Consider the following 21411-nt stretch of genomic DNA (forward strand, 5'->3'; position numbering starts at 1 on the left):
ATACAGCCAGAGGGGGGGAAGCTCCATCCCTTGCTTGAGCCGCCCTTCAACGCGTCCTCCAACCGCCGTCCCGCCTCGCTACTTTCCAGGAGTCAGCGGCGGCCAGGCAGGCTGCACAAACTCGCACCTGCCGCCGGCCCCCCGCACTGGGAAGACGACGGAGGAGGCAGTGCAGCCGGGCGAGGGGACTGACTGACTCGCGCTGCACCAACAAGAGCAGGCGGATGCCGGCCCTGACGCGATTTCCTGAGCGCCCGTCGCCATGGAGCGCAGCACACGCCGACCCGGCACAAGCAGCGCCCGGCCGGCTCGAAAGAGCCTCCTCGTCCACCCTGGCAGCTACACACACACACACACACCCCGACACTCACACGGCGACGTGACCCTGGGTCGCTCAAGCGTCTTCAACCTCGCGGCGCAGCTCCACGCACTAGTGGGGTTCAGGCTGCTCCCATTCAAATAACCTTTCCTCACATCGATGTCAGAATCCTCCTGGATTGCAGAAGATCCTGGGGCGGGTTCCACGTGCACAGTCCGCGCACGAGATTGCTCGGGAGCCACGCCTCACCGTGGTCCCACGTGACGCAGCATGCTGTTTCTCTACTCGCGACCCGCTCCTTGTGGTGGTGCGCTGCGGAGTGTACTGCGCAATTTGCATTAATGTTTCCAAACTTGTCCCGTGCTGCCAACGCGAAAAACGTCAGGCCTCGGTTCAGCAGCTGTGTGTGCAGATCCCAGATAAACATTTGATTTTATCCCCCCCCCCCCTTTCTTCAAGAAGTTCAGACTTTACCCTCTGGTTTTCAGGAGATCATGACTGGCCTAGAGGCCACTTTCTTTCTGAGCCGGCAGAAATTTGGCGTCTCTCCGGAATTAGTTCAACCCCTTTTCCATGCTGTGTTTCAAATTATAGGGTTGCCAACCTCCAAGTGGTGGTTGGAGACCTCCCATGATTACAGTTGATCTTCAGGAGAGAAGATCACCGGGGTGGGGGGCTGCGTTGGTATTCTACCCCATTGAGATCCCTTCCAAATCTTGCCCTTCTCAGAGTCCAAACCCAAAATTATCAGATATTTCTCAACCTGAAGCTGGCAATCCTACTCAAATACCACTGGAAAAGTTTTGTGTGAAGTGCTGTAAAGGTGCAGCCTGCTCTACAACCCCAGTCATTTTGAGGAAAACAATATCTGAATGGCAGATTTGCTGCCTAGTGCTAGCTAACACAAAAATGTCCTGTTCTGTGCAAGATGTGGAATGGTTTAGTGTAGCCCAATTTTCTCAGAACTCAAAAGCTAAGCAGGGTTGGTTCTTGTCTGAGGAAGTGCGCATGCACATGAAAGCTCACATCTTGAATAAATCTTTGTTGGTCTTAAAGGTGTTATTGGACTAATTTTTTGTTTTGCAGAGGAAAGCAATGACAAACCACCTCTGCTTAATCATTGATTTGCCTTGAAAACTGTATTAGGTCACCAATCACTATAAATCAGCAATCTGGTAGTACTTTACAGAGAGAGAGAGAGAGAGAGCTTATTCAGGACAGTTCTCAAAAGAATATGTGGATATAATTTTTTTCACTCTCTTTCTGGTTGACATTCTGTTTTCCTGCCTTTTAGGGAGGCATACGAGAAGCCTTTTTCGTGAGAGAATTGATTTCCTTTGAAGATAATGATTGTGGGAAATGGTTACTTAAAAAGATGAAATATAATAAAAGCTTTGGACAAGCAGCCACTGTGTGCTGAATTCATTTTTTTAATTCAGAGCTCTGTTTCTCTGAGTTGTTGCTATGGAATTAGGGGAATAAAAACAGCTTTAGAGTTTCCCCTAATGCTTGGTTTTGAAGGACTGCATGATTTCTTTTTGTTTTAATCAGCCAACATTGTTTTTATGCCATTAAACAAAAGCAGTATTCTGCTTCTGTTAGAAGTAAATGGGATTCTTGCCATTTCTTTCAATAGAAGCAAGTTTCCTCTTCATCTGTGTTTTAAATGGAGTGTATTTTCAGTGTACAAAAGAGGTACTTCAGTTTTGGAGCAAGCTGCCAATCATTTAGGAATGAGGGAATTTTTTTTTCAAGACGGATGATTTCTAAGATAATTAAAGGAATCATTTTATTATTTTCTATTACAAAAGTCTCACAAAGAAGCTTGTAAAAGCTGCTAAAGTGTTCTAAATTATGAAGTTACCACAGAGATTTATGTTTTTTTAAACTAAAATTTATTGGAGTTGCAATCTCTCCCATGCTCATATACACATTCTCCTCCGTATTATTTTTAAAACATTTTCTATCATAGTCCATAAGATTACAAACTATTTTCTCAAAACGTTTCTCATAATTCCCACTAAATTTGCTTTTACAGGAAGGAACAAACAAATGTTTGCGAAACAGTACAATGTAATTTTTCAGGGAATTGTAACAGAAGTTCAGAAACATCAATCCCTACAGCAAGGGCAAGTGAATGGAGTCATTCAACAAAGGCCTTTTTGTTTCCTGTGACCAAGTTTGACCTTAAATAATACAAACAATTCAGCCTATGCAATTTGGCATTGGAAAGCTCCAACATCAATGTTATTGCTTCTTTGTATATAATATGTTGGGGACATTTTGCAATGAACCACTATGTGGACTGATAAGGCCATAAAGTAGTAATAGTTCTGCAACATGCCTTTTCCCCTTAGAGAAATTGTTTCCTAAAAATAAATACAGCATTTGTTAAACCCACACTCATTTTTTTTGTTTTTTTAGAAAAGAACATTGTGTATTTAGAGGTAGACCTTCAGGTATTATAATTTCTTCTATAATCACATAGAAATAGGGGTCATTTGGACTATTCTAGATGCTTTTATGAATTTCTTATTTGAATGAGATCTGTACTAACAGAAGATATTACTGAAGGACAGCCCGATCCTAAGGACCAAGGTGGTGGCCAGCTGTCAATGTCTTAGCTCAGGTTTATGCAGTATGGGGAAGCTGTGATTTGAAGGGGGGCTGGCTGCCACTGGGGATTAGTGTGACTGGCTGCAGCTATAGTCAGCATTCTGTGCTACTTCAAGGCATGTGGCAGGACTGTATTTGTGCATGTGTATGTGGGAAGGGATCTTTCTGTTGCAGGGGCACCTATGAGGTAGGTTTTGACGGTGTGACTTTACAGCAGTTCTGCAGGACATTCCCAGGCTTGAACAGTTTAGGGAGCCAGTTAACTACACAGTACCCTTCGGCCTGCCCCTGCTCCCAAAGACACAAAGCAGTGTTCTGGTGGGAGACCACAGAAATACTGTGAATGATAGCAGCACCAGGGTGCTGCACCAGCATATCACTAAGGTAGTTGGTGTTGTGGCTCAGTGGAAGTGGCTATACATGCAGAAGGTCTCAGGTTCAATCCCTAGCATCTTTGATTTCACAAAGTAAAACAAGACAAAATCCTAAAATATTAATAAACTATTTAAAATGCCAAACAAAACCAGTATAAAATGTTTATCAGCCTAAAGTGGTTCCTGTAAGAGTTCTCAGTCTAGAAGGAATAAAAACAATTAAACATTAGTTAGTATGCTGGTTAAAAATAAATGTTTAGGGATGGCAGCTAAAAGAGAGCAAGTGAAGCATGAGTATTCCACAGGTAAAGTGCCACCACAGGAAATGCTACACCTCACTTCTGCAGGTGGTGGCTCAGAGCAGAGTTTGTGAGGGAGATCTCCACAGGCTGCTGCTATGGGTGCTAACTGGATAGGATTTCTTCTTTACTCTTCAGCATATCAATGGCCAATCCTAACCATACTACTGCAGAAGTAAGTCCAATCAAGCCTACTTCCAGGTAAGCAAATGGAAGGCTGCTCAGGGGAGATTTTAAACTGATCCTGCAAGGTTTCTCTAATAGTGTATGGCTCAGTGGTAGATCATCTGTTTAGAATGCAGAAGGTTGCAGGTTCAATCCCCTAATGGATGACCTCTGGTGGCATTGGATCAAGATGGGTCAGCACTGCTGGTACTGCTCAGTCTCTTGGCAGAGTATGGCATGGTAGATCATGAGTTTCTTGCTTGCCACCTGTTGACACCAGTATCCAAGGAACTGCCCTTCAATAGATAGCCTCTTTCCTCCATGGTCAAGGCCAGGGCATCACAACTGGTGTTTGTTGGTGGAGCGCGTCGGCGGCGGTCGCGAAGCTTTGGCGGCCACTGTTGGCTGGCTGGGCCGGGGGGCAATGTGTTCTGGCTGGCGGCAGCGAGCAGCGCTCTTGGAAGTGTGGTAGGTAATGGCGGCGGTCGGCCGTCTGCGTGGGAACTCGGAGGGAGGCGGAACGGGAGGCGCCTCCCAATTAGTCAGTCCGGCAGCAAGGGACCAATTGCGATCCGCACACAGTGCGGCTCGCAATTGGTCCCTTGCCACCGGACCTACAATTGGAGGGCCCAAGATTATAATAAAAATAATAAAAAAATTAAAAGAGGGCTTTTTGTATAGGTTAGGGATGCATTATAATAATATAGCTCAGAAAAGACTGGTTGGGGACTGTGGACTACTAAGGAATGTGAGAGAATCTGCATTCCCTTAGCCTGCAGAAGGGCCAACAGGGCCTGTCCTGTGGCACACCAGTGTGCACAGGAAAGAGCCTGGCTCCTCTCTGTCCTATTGCGGCCGGGGGGGGGGGAGCTAAAAAATGCTTCAGTTGGCTTCATGGCATTTTGCTACGCCATAAGGCGGACCAGAGCATTTTTAAAATTTTGCAGTAAGGTGGGATTGCTGCCCCCCCCCCCGCGCAGCTGAACCTATCCAACCACCACTGTGTTTCCGGGGGGGGGGGGGGGCAACACATATTTCAATGCCAGAGCAGATCTGGTGCTGAAATGTGTCTCCTATGGGGACACAGAAAGATGCATAGCATAAAGCACTACACTGGCAGCGGTCTGATGTTGCTCCTGCCATGCAGAATTGGGTTGTATATAGTTGGTTTTGTCTGTTGCTGTAAGTAGGATCCTACCATGTAATTTTTGCCTTTGTGTCTCACCTCTGGTTTTCCAGATATCTACATATTACATGGGTGTGGGAGGTTGGATGTCCCACTTAGTTGATTGTATTGACTTTTTCTATGAAATTCACCTGGAGTTTCAATGAGAAAAGCATACTGTAAGTAATGTAAATCGATAAAATTGAAAGGGTACAGAGGAGAGCGACGAAGATGATCTGGGGCCAAGGGACCAAGCCCTATGAAGATAGGTTGAGGGACTTGGGAATGTTCAGCCTGGAGAAAAGGAGGTTGAGAGGGGACATGATAGCCCTCTTTAAGTATTTGAAAGGTTGTCACTTGGAGGAGGACAGGATGCTGTTTCTGCTGGCTGCAGAGGAGAGGACATGCAGTAATGGGTTTAAACTTCAAGTACAACAATATAGGCTAGATATCAGGAAAACGTTTTTCACAATCAGAGTAGTTCAGCAGTGGAATAGGCTGCCTAAGGAGGTGGTGAGCTCCCCCTCACTGGAAGTCTTCAAGCAAAGGTTGGATACACACTTTTCTTGGATGCTTTAGGATGCTTAGGGCTAATCCTGCGTTGAGCAGGGGGTTGGACTAGATGGCCTGTATGGCCCCTTCCAACTCTATGATTCTATGATTAAATAAAATTAAATCAGCAAGCGAGTACACAACATAATATTTCCAGAAGACATTCTTATCGTAACTCCCCCCCCCCCGCCCACACACACACATACCCTGTAAGTTCACTGGGGGAAATGCACTTGTGATAAACTAATGTGAAGGAGGTGAAATCCCATGGAGTGTGGAGCTGTGAATAAATCCACTTTTGGCTAGCAGCAAAACAGGAAGAGAAAGCAGGACTGAAACCCACTCCTTACATACTGCAGGCCTTTCTGCAGTACTTTATCTGCAGCTTTTGTTTGTACCATTTGACTACGCTTTTCTTGTGCAAGGCGCAAGGTTATGAGTATTTGATCAACAGCTATAATGGTTAGAGTAATTAGAAATATAGTTCAGCTCCGTATCTGCCTTGCTTGGATGTGAGGTTATAGTATCCTAATGTTACAAAACATCATGATGATGTGCTAACAGCATTTCTTCAAAGGGGTTCACTTTTTGCGCTGTCCATAATTATCTGGTGCCCCATTGTGGCAGACATTGTTAGTAACTGTTGAGGAAAAAAGGATTGTTAACAAACACAAAATAGTTGCATGTTCAAGGAGTAGAGAAGATATTTAGAAATTCTTCTCATATACTTACCACTGTGTATGGTACATTGCCCTTGCAACTCCAGTTGGAGGAACAGAGGTTCCTCTTTGGTGTTCATATCCTGAAGTGGATTATTTGTAAAGGTTCTGAGTAGAGCAATGTTAGCTGTATGTTGTAATAATGCTAGTCGTATATCTGTGCAAAGTACCCTTTTAGGTTTTGTGTGCCAAGAAACCATTATAAGTAGCTCTACCCTCTCATCTATCTGGAGTTTGCGTAAGAGAAATGTAATTGGCATCAGGCTTAACCAATATCCTAAGTTGTTGAAGTGAAGAGGAAACAGGTTAGAAAAATGCTCCCATTTTTATTCCAGCAGGCTGTTGATGTTTCTCATTTCTAATCTGTATATTGATACAAGTACACTGGTGCTGGCTTGCGCACCAGTGGAGCACCAGTGGGGTGTACACTAGCAGATATCCAAGCTATATTAACTTTATCTCCACATTATACAGATTGACTTTAGGATTGTGCTAGCAATGAACTATAAACCGGGGGATGGGGGATTCTGTCTGCATTTTTTATATTTGCCATTTTAATGCAAACAAATGTAAGCCGCTCCTTATCAAGAAGTGTATATGCACACAAAATCCTATACCCAGAATAAACTTTTCTTCATCTTAAAGGTATCATTGGACTGAAGCTTTGGCCCAGAAGACTTTATTTCATTTAAAGAAACTAGGTATTTGTGGGCTGCCCCAACAGTGATCCTAGGCCACCATTCCCATCTCCCCTGTTGTGTTACATTTTTTCCACATTTAGCACTATTTTCCTCACAAGTGAAGACTGAGGAGAAATAGGAGTTAAACAGTTCAGCCCTCTCTTCATCATCTGTTATAACTTCACATTCTTGTCCTCACAGTGGTCCTACTATGTTCCCTACTCTTTTTCTTACTTGAAATATAACTAAAGAAGCGTTGTTTGCTATATTTTGCATTTCTTTCTAGCCTAAACCTAAGCTCATATTAAGCTTTAGCTTTCATAACACTGTCCCTACAATTATTGGTTATTTGTTTATACTCATCCTTGGTAATTAGGCCTTCCTTCCATCTCTTAAATGCCTCTTTTTTATTCCTCAAATCATTTGACAGCTGTTTATGGAGCCACCTGGCTCCATAAACAGAAGGGAGAATATTAATCAAGGCTTGTCGATCTTCCAGAGATCTTACACCCATGACCCTAAGCAATGCCCCAAGTGGACAATAACTATTGCTCCTAAAATTGCTCTGGTGACTTCCCTGTTGATTGACTAATAACCCTAGGAAAGGCGATCAGTCAGTCCCTGGGCACTGTCAGCAGATATTAGTCACACCTTCACCCATCCAAAATCAGTCATCTGCAACCAGGCCCATCTCCTGTACATCTTCAGGAATTCCCTTTAACCATAGTAAGTCTGAACTGTCCTATGTCAGGTCAGATTGAGACCTCCCCATCAAATTTCTGGATTATAAATTTGTACCAGTCTGAATATAGCCAATATCCACAAATGAGCTATGTCTTGCACTTTGGGTCATGGATCATAATTCAGTACTAAATTTGGCACATAACCAGGCTCCCATAAGACCATAAGAAGAGCATTGAAAGTCCTATAGATTTTTGTAGTTTGTTTCCCACCAGAATCTTTTTTCAGCACCCAAGTATGAGGTCACTGGACTCCAAGACAGGCAGGGCATGTTTTTCTTTTGCCCGTCTTGCTATCCTTCTTGAATTCAACCATCCTTGTCTTTCTACCCACTTGCACTTCCATAGCTCTTCCAACTCCCATTCTTTTCTGGACTACCCTGCTGCCAGAGAATTCTTCTCCATCATATCCATCTCCCTGACTTCTTCCTTGCTACCCTAAAACTTTCCCATTCATTCTACCAAATCCTTTTTGGCAACCCCTCTATTTGTTCTGTCTTGGTTGGTTTGCTTTGGATTAGTCATGTGGGAGGAACATAATTTGGAATAATTAAGCATGAGGCTAGAAGCCATGTAACCACACTAGGTTTGTACAAATATGAATGGTGCATTAGACTGTCATATGTAAATTCCTATTACACTATCACAGTTGAATAGTTCATTGTCTCTGTCTTGTTGCTTTATTTTGATTTGCTGGTTTTTGTTCTGTATCTCATTGGCATATTAAAAGTTACTTGCTGGTGAAGTACTTCTCTTTCTTCTGTCTTTCACCTTGTCAAGGATTTATGTTTTGCCCTAAAACTTGTGTTCAAGTTCTTCATGTGAAGAGTGCTGTATGATCAACAGCTTGACATGGGAACTAATTTGGGTAACAAGACCTGTAGGTAGCAGTGTTGCCACCTCTTCCACTTGTTTGCCCTTTCTCCTTTCCCTACATGGTTTAGAGGGGGTAAAGATTGCTCAAAGGGAGGAAATAGACAAGAAGTGCTGTTCATCATTGTTGCAGGCAGCCATGTCCATGCCAGTCAATGGAATATATAGAGCATCGTGGGCTTCTAAACTGGCTATCACTATGTTTCTGGGCACCTTGGAACCTTATTCAGGAGATGCCATCATATCAAATTTATATTTTTAACATGTGATGGTAAAGGCAAAAAAACCCATAGAGAAGAATGCGAATTACCTTTGATGTTTTGTGTCTGTGCCTAGGGGAGGACTGATGCATAAGCAATCACTTTGTTATGGCTAGTGTCTATCGGTAACTCCAACTTCTTTGTTATGGCTAGTGTCTATGGGTAACTCCAAGAACTCAGTCATTAAAGATCGTGATTCTAATGCATATTTTGCAAGATAAGATGCATAGAAAAGCTCTGAAAGATATGTTTTTTTAAAAAAAAATTTAAATTGAAAGTTTTGCACAACCACAAAAAAGACACAAAACCTGTGAAACATTACAAACAACACCCCTTAAAATAACCCCCAATAATAAATATTAATAAAGACACCTCCCCCAGTAACCAAAAACATCCAATGACAAAAAAACAAAGAACACAAGGAAAAACAACAACATACATTTAGAAAAGGCCTCCGACCATCTACAAATCAGGTTCTTTAGTTTTCTAATACTACATGCATAAAGATATTATTAGAGATCAAAATTTCATAATTAAATCTTTCATTAACCATTCATAATTATAATATATATTCTTAATTAAAATTAATATGTTAATGAAATACATATTTACATCTAATGTCTTTAGAATACATTTTATTATCTTCTTTTTGATAAAGATACATTCCTTCCTTGTCTTAACTAATTTATTCCACATAACCAATAGTAATACTCTCATTTACTTTATAAACAGATACCTTATAAACCTTATTTACCTTATAAACAGATACCTTATAAACCTTATTTACCTTATAAACAGATATTTATATTTTAGATACTCCTTTGAGTGCCATTTTTCCCTACCATATAATTCCTCATGTGGCCACACCCAGTATGGATTTTTTGGCCACAACTGGTTCTTATATTTAGACCAAAATCTCAACAGTGCCTGCCTTATACAACAATTTTTAAATGTTTGGTGTGTTCCTGCTTTCCCAAACTAAAGGTATGCATGCCAACCAAATTTTAAATCATGACCTAACTTCAAAATATAATTATTTCTTAATGTTAACCAGTCCTTGATCCAAACAAAACTTGCAGCATGATAATACAATTCTAAATTTGACAAGTTCAATTCCCCTCTTTCTTAGCTATCAAACAAATTTATTACTTTATCCTTGGTTTTCTTCTCTGCGATATAAAATTTGACAGTTCCTTTTGCTAATCTCTAAATGGTTTCTCAGAGGATCCTTCTTTTGCATATTAAGTGCCAAAATTTTAGATTTCTGATTATTTATCTTAAGCCCTGATACTTAGCTAAACTTCTGAAATATTGACAAAACTTTCTGAGAGGATGATATTGGATCTTTTAATAACAGAACTATATCATCTGTAAACGCCCTAATCTGAAATTCTTCTCCCTTAATTTTTATCCCCTTAACCTCATTATCTTCACTTATTTTATTCCTTAATATTTCCAAAACCAAATTAAATAGTAATGGTGAAAGAGGGCATCCCTGACGTGTACCTTTTTGTACATGACACATCTGTGAAAACTGTCCATTGATCTTAATATTTGTTACTTGTTCCGAATATATTATTCTTATACCTTTCATAAATTTCTCTCCTAATCCCATCTTTTCTAAGTATTTTTGCATGAACTTCCAATTAACATTGTCAAACACCTTTTCTATATCTAAGAAGATTAAGGCTGCAGGTTTGTCTATATGTAAGTTCAAATATTCTATTACATTTATTACAATTCTTATATTATCTTTAATTTGTCTTTTTAGGAAGAAACCTGATTGTTCTTTTTTAATATAGTCTTTTAAAACATTTTTCAGCCTTTGTGCCAATATATCTGAGAAGATTTTATAATAATTATTTAGCAAAGCAATAGGTCTGTAGCTTTTAACATCCAATACATCCTATTCCTCTTTGGGAATTAGAGTTATATATGACTGTTTCCATGAAGCAGGAACTTCAATTCCTCCCAATATGTCATTCATAGTGATATGCAAGGGCAGTAGTAATTCATCTATGCATGTTTTATAAAAGATGTATTTGAGATCCCATCAGTTCCAGGAACTTTATTCAGTTTACTTCTTCTTACACACTCTATAATCTCATCTACTGTAATAGATCCATTTAAAAGTCTTCTTTGCTCATCTGTAATGGACATTACATTGTGTTGACTTGAATAACCTTCATTATTTTTTTCATCTATCTTTTGATCCCTATACAAATTTTAAAATAATTGTACAAATCTTTCTTGAATATTGTTCCCTCATGCTAATACTGCTTGTCCATCTTTTAGTTTTATTATTATTCTTTTTGCTTTTCTTGTCCCAGTTTAATAGCTAGCCATCTACTTGTGAGGTAGAAGAGATTTTAAAAAGGTGGCACAATTATACAGAAGAACTATACAAGAGGGAGCTTAACATCCCTGATAACCACAATGGGGTAGTTACTGACCTGGAGCCAGACATCCTGGAATGTGAAGTCAAATGGGCCTTAGGAAGTCTGAGAAACAATAAAGCTGCTGGTGGTAAAAGCATTCCAGTTGAACTATTCAAAATCTTAAAAGACGCAGTAAAAGTGCTACACTCAATATGCCAGCAAATTTGGAAAACTCATCGATGGCCACAGGATTTGAAAAGGTCAGTTTACATTCCAATCCCAAAGAAGGGCAATGCCAAAGAATGTTCAAACTACCGCACCATTGCACTCATTTCTCATGCTAGCAAAGTTATGCTCAAAAATTTACAAGCTAGGCTCCAACAATATGTGCACCAAGAACTTCCAAAAGTACAGGCAGGATTTCAAGGAGGCAGAGGAACTAGAGATCAAATTGCCAACATATGCTGGATCATGGAGAAAACTAGGGAGTTCCAGAAGAACATCTACTTCTGCTTCATTGACTATGCTAAAGCCTTTGATTGTGTGGAGCACAACAAACTGTGGCAAGTTCTTAAAGAGATGGGAATACCAGAGAATCTTATTTGTCTCTTGAAAAACTTGTATGCAGGTCAAGAATCAACAATGAGAATTGAACATGGAATCACTGATTAGTTCAAAATTGAGAAAGGAGTTCGGCAAGGCTGTATACTGTCGCCTTGCCTATTTAACTTGTATGCGGAGCATATCATGAGAAAGGCGGGATTAGAGGAGTCACAAATTGGGATCAAGATTGCAGGGAGAAATATCAACCTCGGATATGCAGATGATACCACTCTAATGGCAGAAAGTGAAGAGGAACTAAAGAGCCTGTTGATGCGGGTGAAGGAGGAGAGTGCCAAAGTTGGCTTGAAACTCAACATCAAGAAAACAAAGATCATGGCATCCGGCCCTCTCAATTCCTGGCAAATAGAAGGGGAAGAAATGGAGATAGTGACAGATTTTATTTTCCTGGGCTCCAAGATCACTGCAGATGGGGACTGCAGCAAAGAAATTAAAAGACGCTTGCTCCTGGGGAGGAAAGCTATGGCAAATCTAGACAGCATCCTAAAAAGCAGAGACATCACCCTGCCAACAAAAGTGCGTTTAGTCAAGGCTATGGTCTTCCCAGTTGCAATGTATGGCTGCGAAAGTTGGACCATAAGGAAGGCCGAGCGTCAAAGAATTGAGGCTTTTGAACTCTGATGCTGGAGAAGACTCTTGCAAGTCCCTTGGACTGCAAGGTGAACAAACCAGTCAGCCCTAGAGGAGATCATCCCTGACTGCTCCTTAGAAGGCCAGATCCTGAAGATGAAACTCAAATACTTTGGCCACCTCATGAGACGGAAGGACTCCCTGGAGAAGAGCCTAATGCTGGGAGCGATCGAGGGCAAAAGAAGAAGGGGACGACAGAGAATGAGGTGGCTGGATGGAGTCACTGAAGCAGTAGGTGCAAACTTAAATGGACTCCGGGGAATGGTAGAGGACAGGAAGGCCTGGAGGATCATTGTCCATGGGGTCGCGATGGGTCGGACACGACTTCGCACCTAACAACAACAACAAATCTACTTGGTTTGTTAGCGGATTCAACGTTTCTTTTAATAAATTTCATTTTTTTCTTCATATCAGAAGCCATTAACATAGAGAATTGCCTTTGAAGATCTTTCTGAATTTGCCTTAACTCATCATTAAAGGGATCTGCTTTAATTTCTTTTTCAATTTTTCTCATTTCACCTAATAATTTTTTCTCCTTTTCTCGCTGTTTCCTTTTTAATCTTGCACTCAACTGCATAAAAATACCATAACCCTAACGCATACAATGTAATTCCTAGTTTAAATTAAATTTGAAAAATTATTTTATTTGCTTTTTACATTGTTCTACCATACCTTTGTTTTAAAATATTGCTTCATTTACTCTCCACATCGTCCTTCACTGTTTGTATCCATGAGTACCATTGATACAGCATTATGATCTGAGATTACTTTAGGTTCAATATCTACTTTTAATGTTTTCGAAACTAAATCTCCTGAGACCCAGATCATATCAATTCTGGAGAATGACTTATGTCTGTCAGAATAAAAGGTATAACCTTTCGAATTCCCATTTTTCAATCTCCATATATCCAATATCTGATTGGGGCTCCCCCCTCACCCCACTCCCTTTATTAGCTGTTTTACTCAGGGGATGGGAGATTGAGTAATACTGCCATGTTTGTTCGGGTTTTTTGTTGTACGTCCTTGGATTTTGTTCTTATGTTCTTGTATTGTTTTAATGGGGTTTTATTGGGGTTTCATTTAGACAACTTGTAAGCCGCCCTGAGCCAGTCTTTGGAGTGGCGGGAAATAAATTTAAATAATAATAATATTCCAGTTGTACAGTAGCATCAAGGGAGCACCTTTCATTTCAATCCTCACAGTTCAGTTCCTTGAATGAAAGGAAACACAATGGAAGGAAGGCAAAGTTTTAAAAACTGTCCAAAACTATTTTTGAAGCTGACTAGAGCAGCTGTGAATCTCCCTTTCTATATTGCTAGGTTGTAGTAGAATCTCTGTTGTGTTGTTGGCCACTATGAAAAATGAAAAAAAATCACCACCCTCTACCACCCCTCTTTCATTGTTGGTCTTTCCATCCCCTCTCCTTCCCCCTCTCAGAACTTCCAAAGAGACTTCTCAGAATGATGCCAGAGAAGCATGGGTTTCCCTGTCATTTTAAAGGAATCCAAGACTAATGATAGTCCCATATCATTGATATTTAAAAAAAATGATTTGTAATTTTTTTTAATGTAATTTTTTAAAATATAAAATAACAAGGGAAAAAGTAATCAATGGAGCACTGCATGGCAAAAGGTACAGAGCTGGCAGAACAATGTTGATGTGAGCAGGGAGTGATCCTTGAGGGGCAGCAAAGGGGCAGGGGAGAATCCATGGGAATCTGTACAATTTTTAATTTTCTTCAGCTCAGAAGTGAAACAAGGGGTAAATCCTCACAGAACCAGACTCAGAAAAACTATGAAAATCAACTAGAAAGAACTGAGCACTGAAGGGAAGAAAATCAATGCAGAATTAAAAAAAACTGATGGACATCCACAGTGAAAGAAAAGAAAAATGCAAAACAATAATGAAAACTTGACCAACATGCACAGTGAAAATGACAGAAAACACTTGTGCATAATAAGTCTGTGTAAAAGCTACATCTCTTCCTGGGGAGACATGATCTTACCATTGTAGTTATGTCTTGGTAATATCTAGATTAGATGGTTGCAATGCTTTTTGAGTGATGCTGTCCTTGAAATCTATTCAGAAGCTATTGTTAGCACAGAATGCCACAGGCAGAATGTTGACAGGAGTGTGTTATAGGGAACATATAATTCATATCTTGTTTCATCTGCATTTACCCAGTTTGCTCCTTAGGCCCCATTCAAGGTGCTGGTACTAATCTTTAAAGTCATATGTAGCTTGGAGTCAGCATATTTCTCCCAAATGGATCTACCCATCCTCTCTGGTCCTTTTTGGGAGGCCCTGCTACACTTGCCCCCTTTATCTTAGGCTAGAAGAATAGCAACTGAGAGATGGCTAAAACTTTGGAACTCCCTCACCAGGGAGAGAGTTTGGGAGGCAGTTGTGTAGAACTGTAGTAGAAGAGCTAGACTGAAGTCTAGGACACCATAGATGAGGCTTTCTCAACCAGGGTTTTGTGAAAGGGAAAGGGAGGAGCCCCAGCCATACAAATCCTTGCTGACCAAGTCTTGTCACATATGATAACAACTAGAATCCAGGGGGGGAATGGAGCAGCATAGGCCTGCTCCAGCCCTGTTTCTGCAGGTTTCCACTGCAAGCACCATTTTGTGAAGAAGAGCAAACTGGTGGCCAGCCCAGAGTGCAGGTATGATTCCATTCACAAGTCATCCAAAAATATTTCTATGTGGCCACTTCCTTTGCTATGGGAATGGCCTGGTAATGTCACATCCAGTGGGAGTGACTGGGGAATATCACTAGTGGTGACATGTGACTTGGGGGGGGGGGCATGGCAGGAAGGTGTAGCCTGCTGACATCACTTCTGGAGTTTCTTGAAGCCTTAATACTGTTTCAGGGGTTTCTCAATGATAAAAAGGTTGAAAAAGGCTACCTAAAAGGTTAACATGATTTTCAGAATGTAAGTTTTTGAGATACATTTTGTCTCTTGAATACTAATACTCTGAAAATCTTGTTAGTCTTCAAGACATCTGGACTGAAATCTAGCTCATTCCCAGGGAGATTTGATGGTCTATCATTGTATTCTACCAGGAATTGAAATTTTTGTTTGTTTGGATAGGCTTTTTTGCCACTAGATGTTATTGACCCTTCTCTCTTATTGCATATACATTGTGTTATATTGTTTATTTTATAATACTTTATTTTAAGTGGTTTTTTGCTTGCTGTTGAAGTGTTTTGGTGTTCACCCACTTGGGAACCATGTTTGGGTAGAACAGTGGCATAGAAATCTTTCAAATAAATAAATACTTTATTTGGATCGCAGCAGAGTTGACCTGGGTCAATTGGAGATCTATTATTACCTTAATATTGATGTGAATCTGTTGAGGTAGAAAGTGTCATCAAATCACAGCCAATTTATAGTTATTCTGTAGGATTCCCAAGGCAAGAAACAGAGGTGGTTTGCCATTGCCTGCCCCTGTATAGCAACCCTGGGCTTCTTTGGTGGCCCTCCCAAGGACTAACAAGGACTCGCCTTACATAGGTCCCAAAATGTGACAAAATCAGACTATCCTAGGCCATCTAGGTCAGCACTGTAAATCTGTAGATGAACAGTTAGAAATATTTTTAAAGCATTGGCCTTGTGTCCAATTATTTATATGCAAAGAAGTGCAAACAAGGGGGCTCATGAGTTTATACTTTGTACAGACCTGCCAATGTCAACATGAGCTCTAGTGCCATTTCCTGCTGTGACAAATTATTGTGATGGTGGTGTGTGTTACCAGTAATGGCCTGTCACAAATTATGATGTGGAATTAAATGCTAGAAGTGACAGGAGTGAGAGGCCAGTTACAGCAAAATTCTCCACCTGTGTATATCAGGGTCCAACCACAGGAACTCAGGCAAAGCGGTTTAATACTGAATGAAGAATAAATTTTATTTTAAAAGAAATCCTAAATAATTAATTCAGACAGAAATAGATTATAGCATCCAAGATAGAATAGAATAATAGAATCATAGAGTTGGAAGGGGCCATACAGGCCATCTAGTCCAACCCTCTGCTCAACGCAGGATCAGCCCAAAGCATCCTAAAGCATCCAAGAAAAGTGTGTATCCAACCTTTGCTTGAAGACTGCCAGTGAGGGGGAGCTCACCACCTCCTTAGGCAGCCTATTCCACTGCTGAACTACTCTGACTGTGAAATTTTTTTTCCTGATATCTTGGATGCTTTAGGATGCTTTGGGCTGATCCTGTGTCGAGCAGGGGGGTTGGACTAGATGGCCTGTATAGCCCCTTTCAACTCTATGATTCTACGATTCTATGATCACACTGCCTGCTCATGTTTAGTTTACAATCCACAAGTACCCCAAGGTCTCATTCACACACAGTGTTACCTAGAAGCGTATCCCCTATCCAGTAGGCATGCTTTTCATTTTTCTGACCCAGATGCAGAACTTTACAATTATCTTTATTAAATTGCATCTTTGTGTTCAGATCTCGTTGAACTCTGTCTCTATCTTCTGGAGTATTTGCCAGTCCTCCCAATTTGGTGTCATCTGCAAACCTGATGAGTAGTCCTTCCACCCCCTCATCTAGAACATTAATAAATATGTTAAAAAGTATCTTTTCTTGTTACAGTGGGATTCCCTGGCCATTCTTAGCTCACTCTCAGCTTTGGCCTTTCTGATGATTGATCTACAGTGCCTAGTAACCTGTAGGTACTCTTCTTTAGAGCTCTGACCTTCCCTTCATTTTCCTGAACATTTTCCTTTTCTTTCTTAGTTCCTCTTGAAGTTCTCTGTTCATCCAAATAGGCTTCTTAGAGCTCCTGCAGTGTTTTCGTCTTTCTGGGATAGTCATTGATTGAGCATGCAATAGCTCTTGTTTGAGTAGCGCCCACCCTTCACATGCTCCCTTCCCTTCCGGCATTCTCGTCCATGGTATGACACTCATCATGTCTCTGAGTTTATTAAAGTTTGCCCTATTAAAATCCAACATCCGCATCTGGCTACAAGCTTCCTTGGCTCCCCATCTCAAAAGGAATTCTATGAGGACATGGTCACTTCCCCCTAGGGTCCCCACCTCCTTCACCTCATCTACCAACTCTTGCCTGTTGGTCAGTATTAAGTCCAGTATGGCTGAACCTCTTGTGGGTTCATCTACCATTTGATAAATGAAATTGTCAGCCATGCAGGTCAGAAAGTTGCATGACTGAGGATGCTTTGCAGAGTTTGTTTCCCAGCACACATCTGGGAAATTGAAGTCACCCATGATGACAAGGTCCTGACGCTTGGATATTTTCTCAAGCTGCTCACAAAGTGCAGCATCCACACCCTCTCATTGGTCAGGCAGTTGGTAGCAGACACCAACCACCACACTGTTTGTTTTCCCCTCGCTTATTTTCACCCAGATGCTTTCCACTGTAGATATACTCTCCTTCACTAGAATTTCCTAACAGGTAAGCCCTTTCCTCACATACAGTGCCACCCCTCCACTTCTTCGATCTATTCTGTTTTTTCTGAACAGTTCATATCTATCCACTATTACATTCCAGTCATGAGAATCATTCCACCAAGTTTCTGTGATGCCTACTAGATCATACCTTTCCGTCAGCATGAGAAGTTCCAGCTCTTTCTTCTTATTGCCCATGCTTCGGGCGTTAGTATAAAGGCATCAAAATCCTTTTACTTTTGGTTCCCTATGAGCTGGCCTTCCTGGTTGGGCTGCCCCCGATCGGTCTCCTTCCTTACACTCCCTATGTTGAATGTCTCCTTCCCCTCGTGGCTTCAGTTTAAAGCTCTCCTGATGAATCTCCCCAGGTTACTGCCAAACACATTCTTCCCCAACTTCGATAAGTGCAGTCCATCAGGTGCTAGTAGGCCTTCCTCAAGAAAGCCTATCCCATGCTCCCAGAAACCAAATCTCTCCTGCCGGCACCAACTACGCAACCACTGATTCACCTCCATTATCTTCCTCTCCCGACACATTCCTCTTCCCTTGACAGGCAAGATTGAAGAGAATACCACTTGTGCCCCCATTTGCTTGAGCTTCCTCCCTAGATCTTGATAGTCTGTTTTAATAGGAGCGATGGTATTCACGGACATGTCATTCGTACCCAAATGCACCATCACAAATGGGTAGCGATCCGTAGATTTGAGGAGTTTGGGCAGCCGTTCTGAAACATCTTTAATTTTTGCCCCTGACAAGCAACACACCTCTCGGGTTAGGGGGTTGGGCCCAGCCACATGGCAATCCATTCCTCTTAGCAGGGAGTCTCCAATTACTAGTACTCTCTTTTTTTCTTCTTCTCAACACCATTTCCTTCTATCCCCGTGGCCTCTTCACTTTGTCTTAAACTTTGTTTTGGGACCTCTTCCCTCGTTGACACTTGCACCTCCTCTGCAAGGGCCTGAAATCTATTTTGGAGCTCCAAAGGTCCCGAGAACCATCTCGCTCTACGCCATTGAGTCTTTTTCCTAACTGTCTGCAGAAGTTTCGTAATGAGGTCAATCCCCTTATCCTCTTCCAAACTGGTTGTATCGTCTTTATACCGAGTTGCACAGCTCCGGTCGATGAACTCCTCCCCTTTCTTAATTTGGGTCAGAGTAATTTGGATCAGAAGAATTAATTGGGGGCCAGATAGACACACAAGCTATCCTGTAGAGCAGTGCTCCCGAACCTTTAATCACCGGGTACCGGTCAACGCTTGACCATTTTACTGAGGCCCGGGGGGGGGGTAGTCTTTTGCCGAGGGACGTCGTTGCCGCCTGAGCCTCTGCTTCACTTGCTTTCCTGCCAGCACCCCTGATTTCCCTCTGCCTGCTGGGGGGCACTGCCAGGAGCAGCTGCGCAGTGCCATGCTGAGGGGGATCCCCAGCCATGGCAGCCGCTGGAGAGCACCAAAGGTGAGCCAGCAGCAGAGTTGCAGGGCAGCCCCCGAGACAGCAGCCGGGGAGGAGGACAAGGAGGAGTCATGGCCTGGCACCGACTGATCCATGGACCAGTACCGGTCCCAGGCCCAGGGGTTGGGGACCACTGCTGTAGAACAGCAGCTCCTTTGAAAAGCAAAGGAAGAGGGATAGACACAAAACCAGTTTGAATCTGGGTGGTCTGTGTGGTACCAAGATGAACACACAATGAGGAAAGTTTGTGTCTTGCTTAAGTACTTCCAAAATGTACCGTGCAGCTTACCTGGCCTGGCCTGAGGTAATGTGGAGAGATGATTAATGTTGGTTCTTACCTTCAAGGCCATATACGCTCTAGGCCCAGTGTACCTGAGAGAATGTCTCTCCACCTATACCCCCAAAAGAGCATTATGCTCCACCACCCCTAACTGGCTGGTGATCCCTGCCCCCAAACAAGCACGTAGGTCCTCAACCAGAGCCAGAGCTTTCTCAATCCTGGCCTCCACCTGGTGGAACAAGCTCCCTAGCTAGAATAGATCAGGGCCCTGCCTGAATTCCCACAATTTCACAGGACCTGCAACAGGAAGCTTCTCCACCAGGAATTTGCCTGAGACCAACCAAACCCAACAACATCCATAGGTCCTCCCTTGGACATCCATGCCGTGCACCAGTCTGACCTCTCTGGGGACCTATTCTAAGTTACCATTCCTGTTATATTGTTGCTGATAATGATTCAGAACCACTGTTGGATTATTGTTGATGTTAGTTTTAACTGTTATATCTTTCTTTGTTCCATGTATTTCCTCTGTGACATTATATGTAAACTGCCCCTAGCCGTATGGAAGGGCGGTATAAAAATCAAATGAATGGATGAAAGAATGAATGAATGAATGAATGAATGAAGTGAAAAGGTTGCAACATGAGTGATTTCCGGGGCTGGCCTAAGACAAAGAACAGGGATATGAGAAAAGTGGTGCCCTTCTGAGTTTCCTGCCCAGGTGACCATGAGTCATGGCAGGCAGGTCAGGAAGACCTTGATGGCCCACAATATCAACATGGGAAACAGAAGTAGGACAAATTCCTGAAAAGAGGAAGATTACCTTCTGCTCCAGGTGGCGACATGCACCTGCAGGAATCTTGATTGGATTAAGGGAGTGTCTGTGTTCCATTGATTTGTTAATACGACTTCTCTCTGGCAGTGTGGAGGGGGAGGGGGAAGAGAAGAATGACCAGCTATGAGTTTAGTATTTCCCAACCTGCTCTTGCTGCAAACTCCGGGATTCCCCTAGAAGGGGTGTCATCAGATCATGAGATTGTAGGTTTTGGATGTATGTAACCATACCTGGACCAGTTTCCTGTGGTAAACACAGACATTCTGGGTACCTCCATAGCCTTGATGCAATTGTAAAGGGGAGCTGCGCTACATATGCTGGCTGGGAACTCTGGGAAGAAAAGCACCCCTAATATGACATGGAGGGGGGGGGGAGAAAGTGCTCACAGCACAACTTGCTAACATGGCAGTCTGGAAGAGGAGGAGAACTTATGGAGATTCCCCCCCCCCCCTTTAATTGTAGCTGGAGACTGTCTCCTGTCCTCTGTTGTGCTAACCTGCCCCTCAATGCCATATTATCTTTGGGTAAGCTGGGGGTGGAAAGGAAAAAGGCCTCCTGGTATTGCCAAAGAGTCACTTCAAACATAATTATTGAGATTGACCTTTTGAGATTATGTCTATGATGCAACTGGAACAACTCAAAGCTGGCCAAGAATGCCGTTCATAATGCCAAGTCCTGTTATTTCTTAAGAGAGGCTATTCACGTTGACCTAGAACTTAAATAAACACTTTGCATCAATATGCAAGCATCCTTAGCTTGTAGCACTCTTATTAGAGCTTGGGCTGATCAAAATGTGACATTGGCAAAGCAAAACAATTGCTCATGAGACTTGACACATGCTCAACATTTCATTTAGCTTCAGACATGAAATCAAGATGGCCTGAAGCAGCTCTATCAGCCCACATTCCACCTACCTGCAATCTGGGGCTAATAGTGCTGGCCTACCTTGCAGGCCTGTTGTACTCAAACTGTTTTTTGACTAGTGGCATGGCCACAATGAACTTCAGGCAGGATATGGTACCTAGTT

General features: G+C 42.2%; 2 protein-coding genes across 7 annotated transcripts in view; one reads left to right on the top strand and one right to left on the bottom strand.

Annotated features, from left to right (window-relative positions):
• The window catches only part of GPAM (glycerol-3-phosphate acyltransferase, mitochondrial), a 35554-nt gene extending 34868 nt beyond the window's left edge, over positions 1 to 686 (bottom strand). Inside the window, exon 1 of one of the 5 annotated variants that reach the window (XM_077349715.1) lies at positions 372 to 686. The gene's annotated coding sequence lies outside the window, so the exon portion shown is untranslated. Of the gene's footprint in view, positions 1 to 4; positions 333 to 371 lie in introns of those variants that run through there. The other 4 variants (XM_077349714.1, XM_077349711.1, XM_077349712.1 and 1 more) reach the window with 4 other exon arrangements.
• A 2977-nt stretch (positions 687 to 3663) lies between these two features.
• Positions 3664 to 21411, top strand: part of TECTB (tectorin beta) — a 53472-nt gene continuing 35724 nt past the window's right edge. For both annotated transcript variants that reach the window (XM_077349735.1, XM_077349738.1), the window contains exon 1: positions 3664 to 3809. The gene's annotated coding sequence lies outside the window, so the exon portion shown is untranslated. The remainder of the gene's footprint in view (positions 3810 to 21411) is intronic.

Source organism: Paroedura picta, chromosome 8 (genome assembly GCF_049243985.1).
Source record: "Paroedura picta isolate Pp20150507F chromosome 8, Ppicta_v3.0, whole genome shotgun sequence".
Taxonomy (NCBI): domain Eukaryota; kingdom Metazoa; phylum Chordata; class Lepidosauria; order Squamata; family Gekkonidae; genus Paroedura; species Paroedura picta.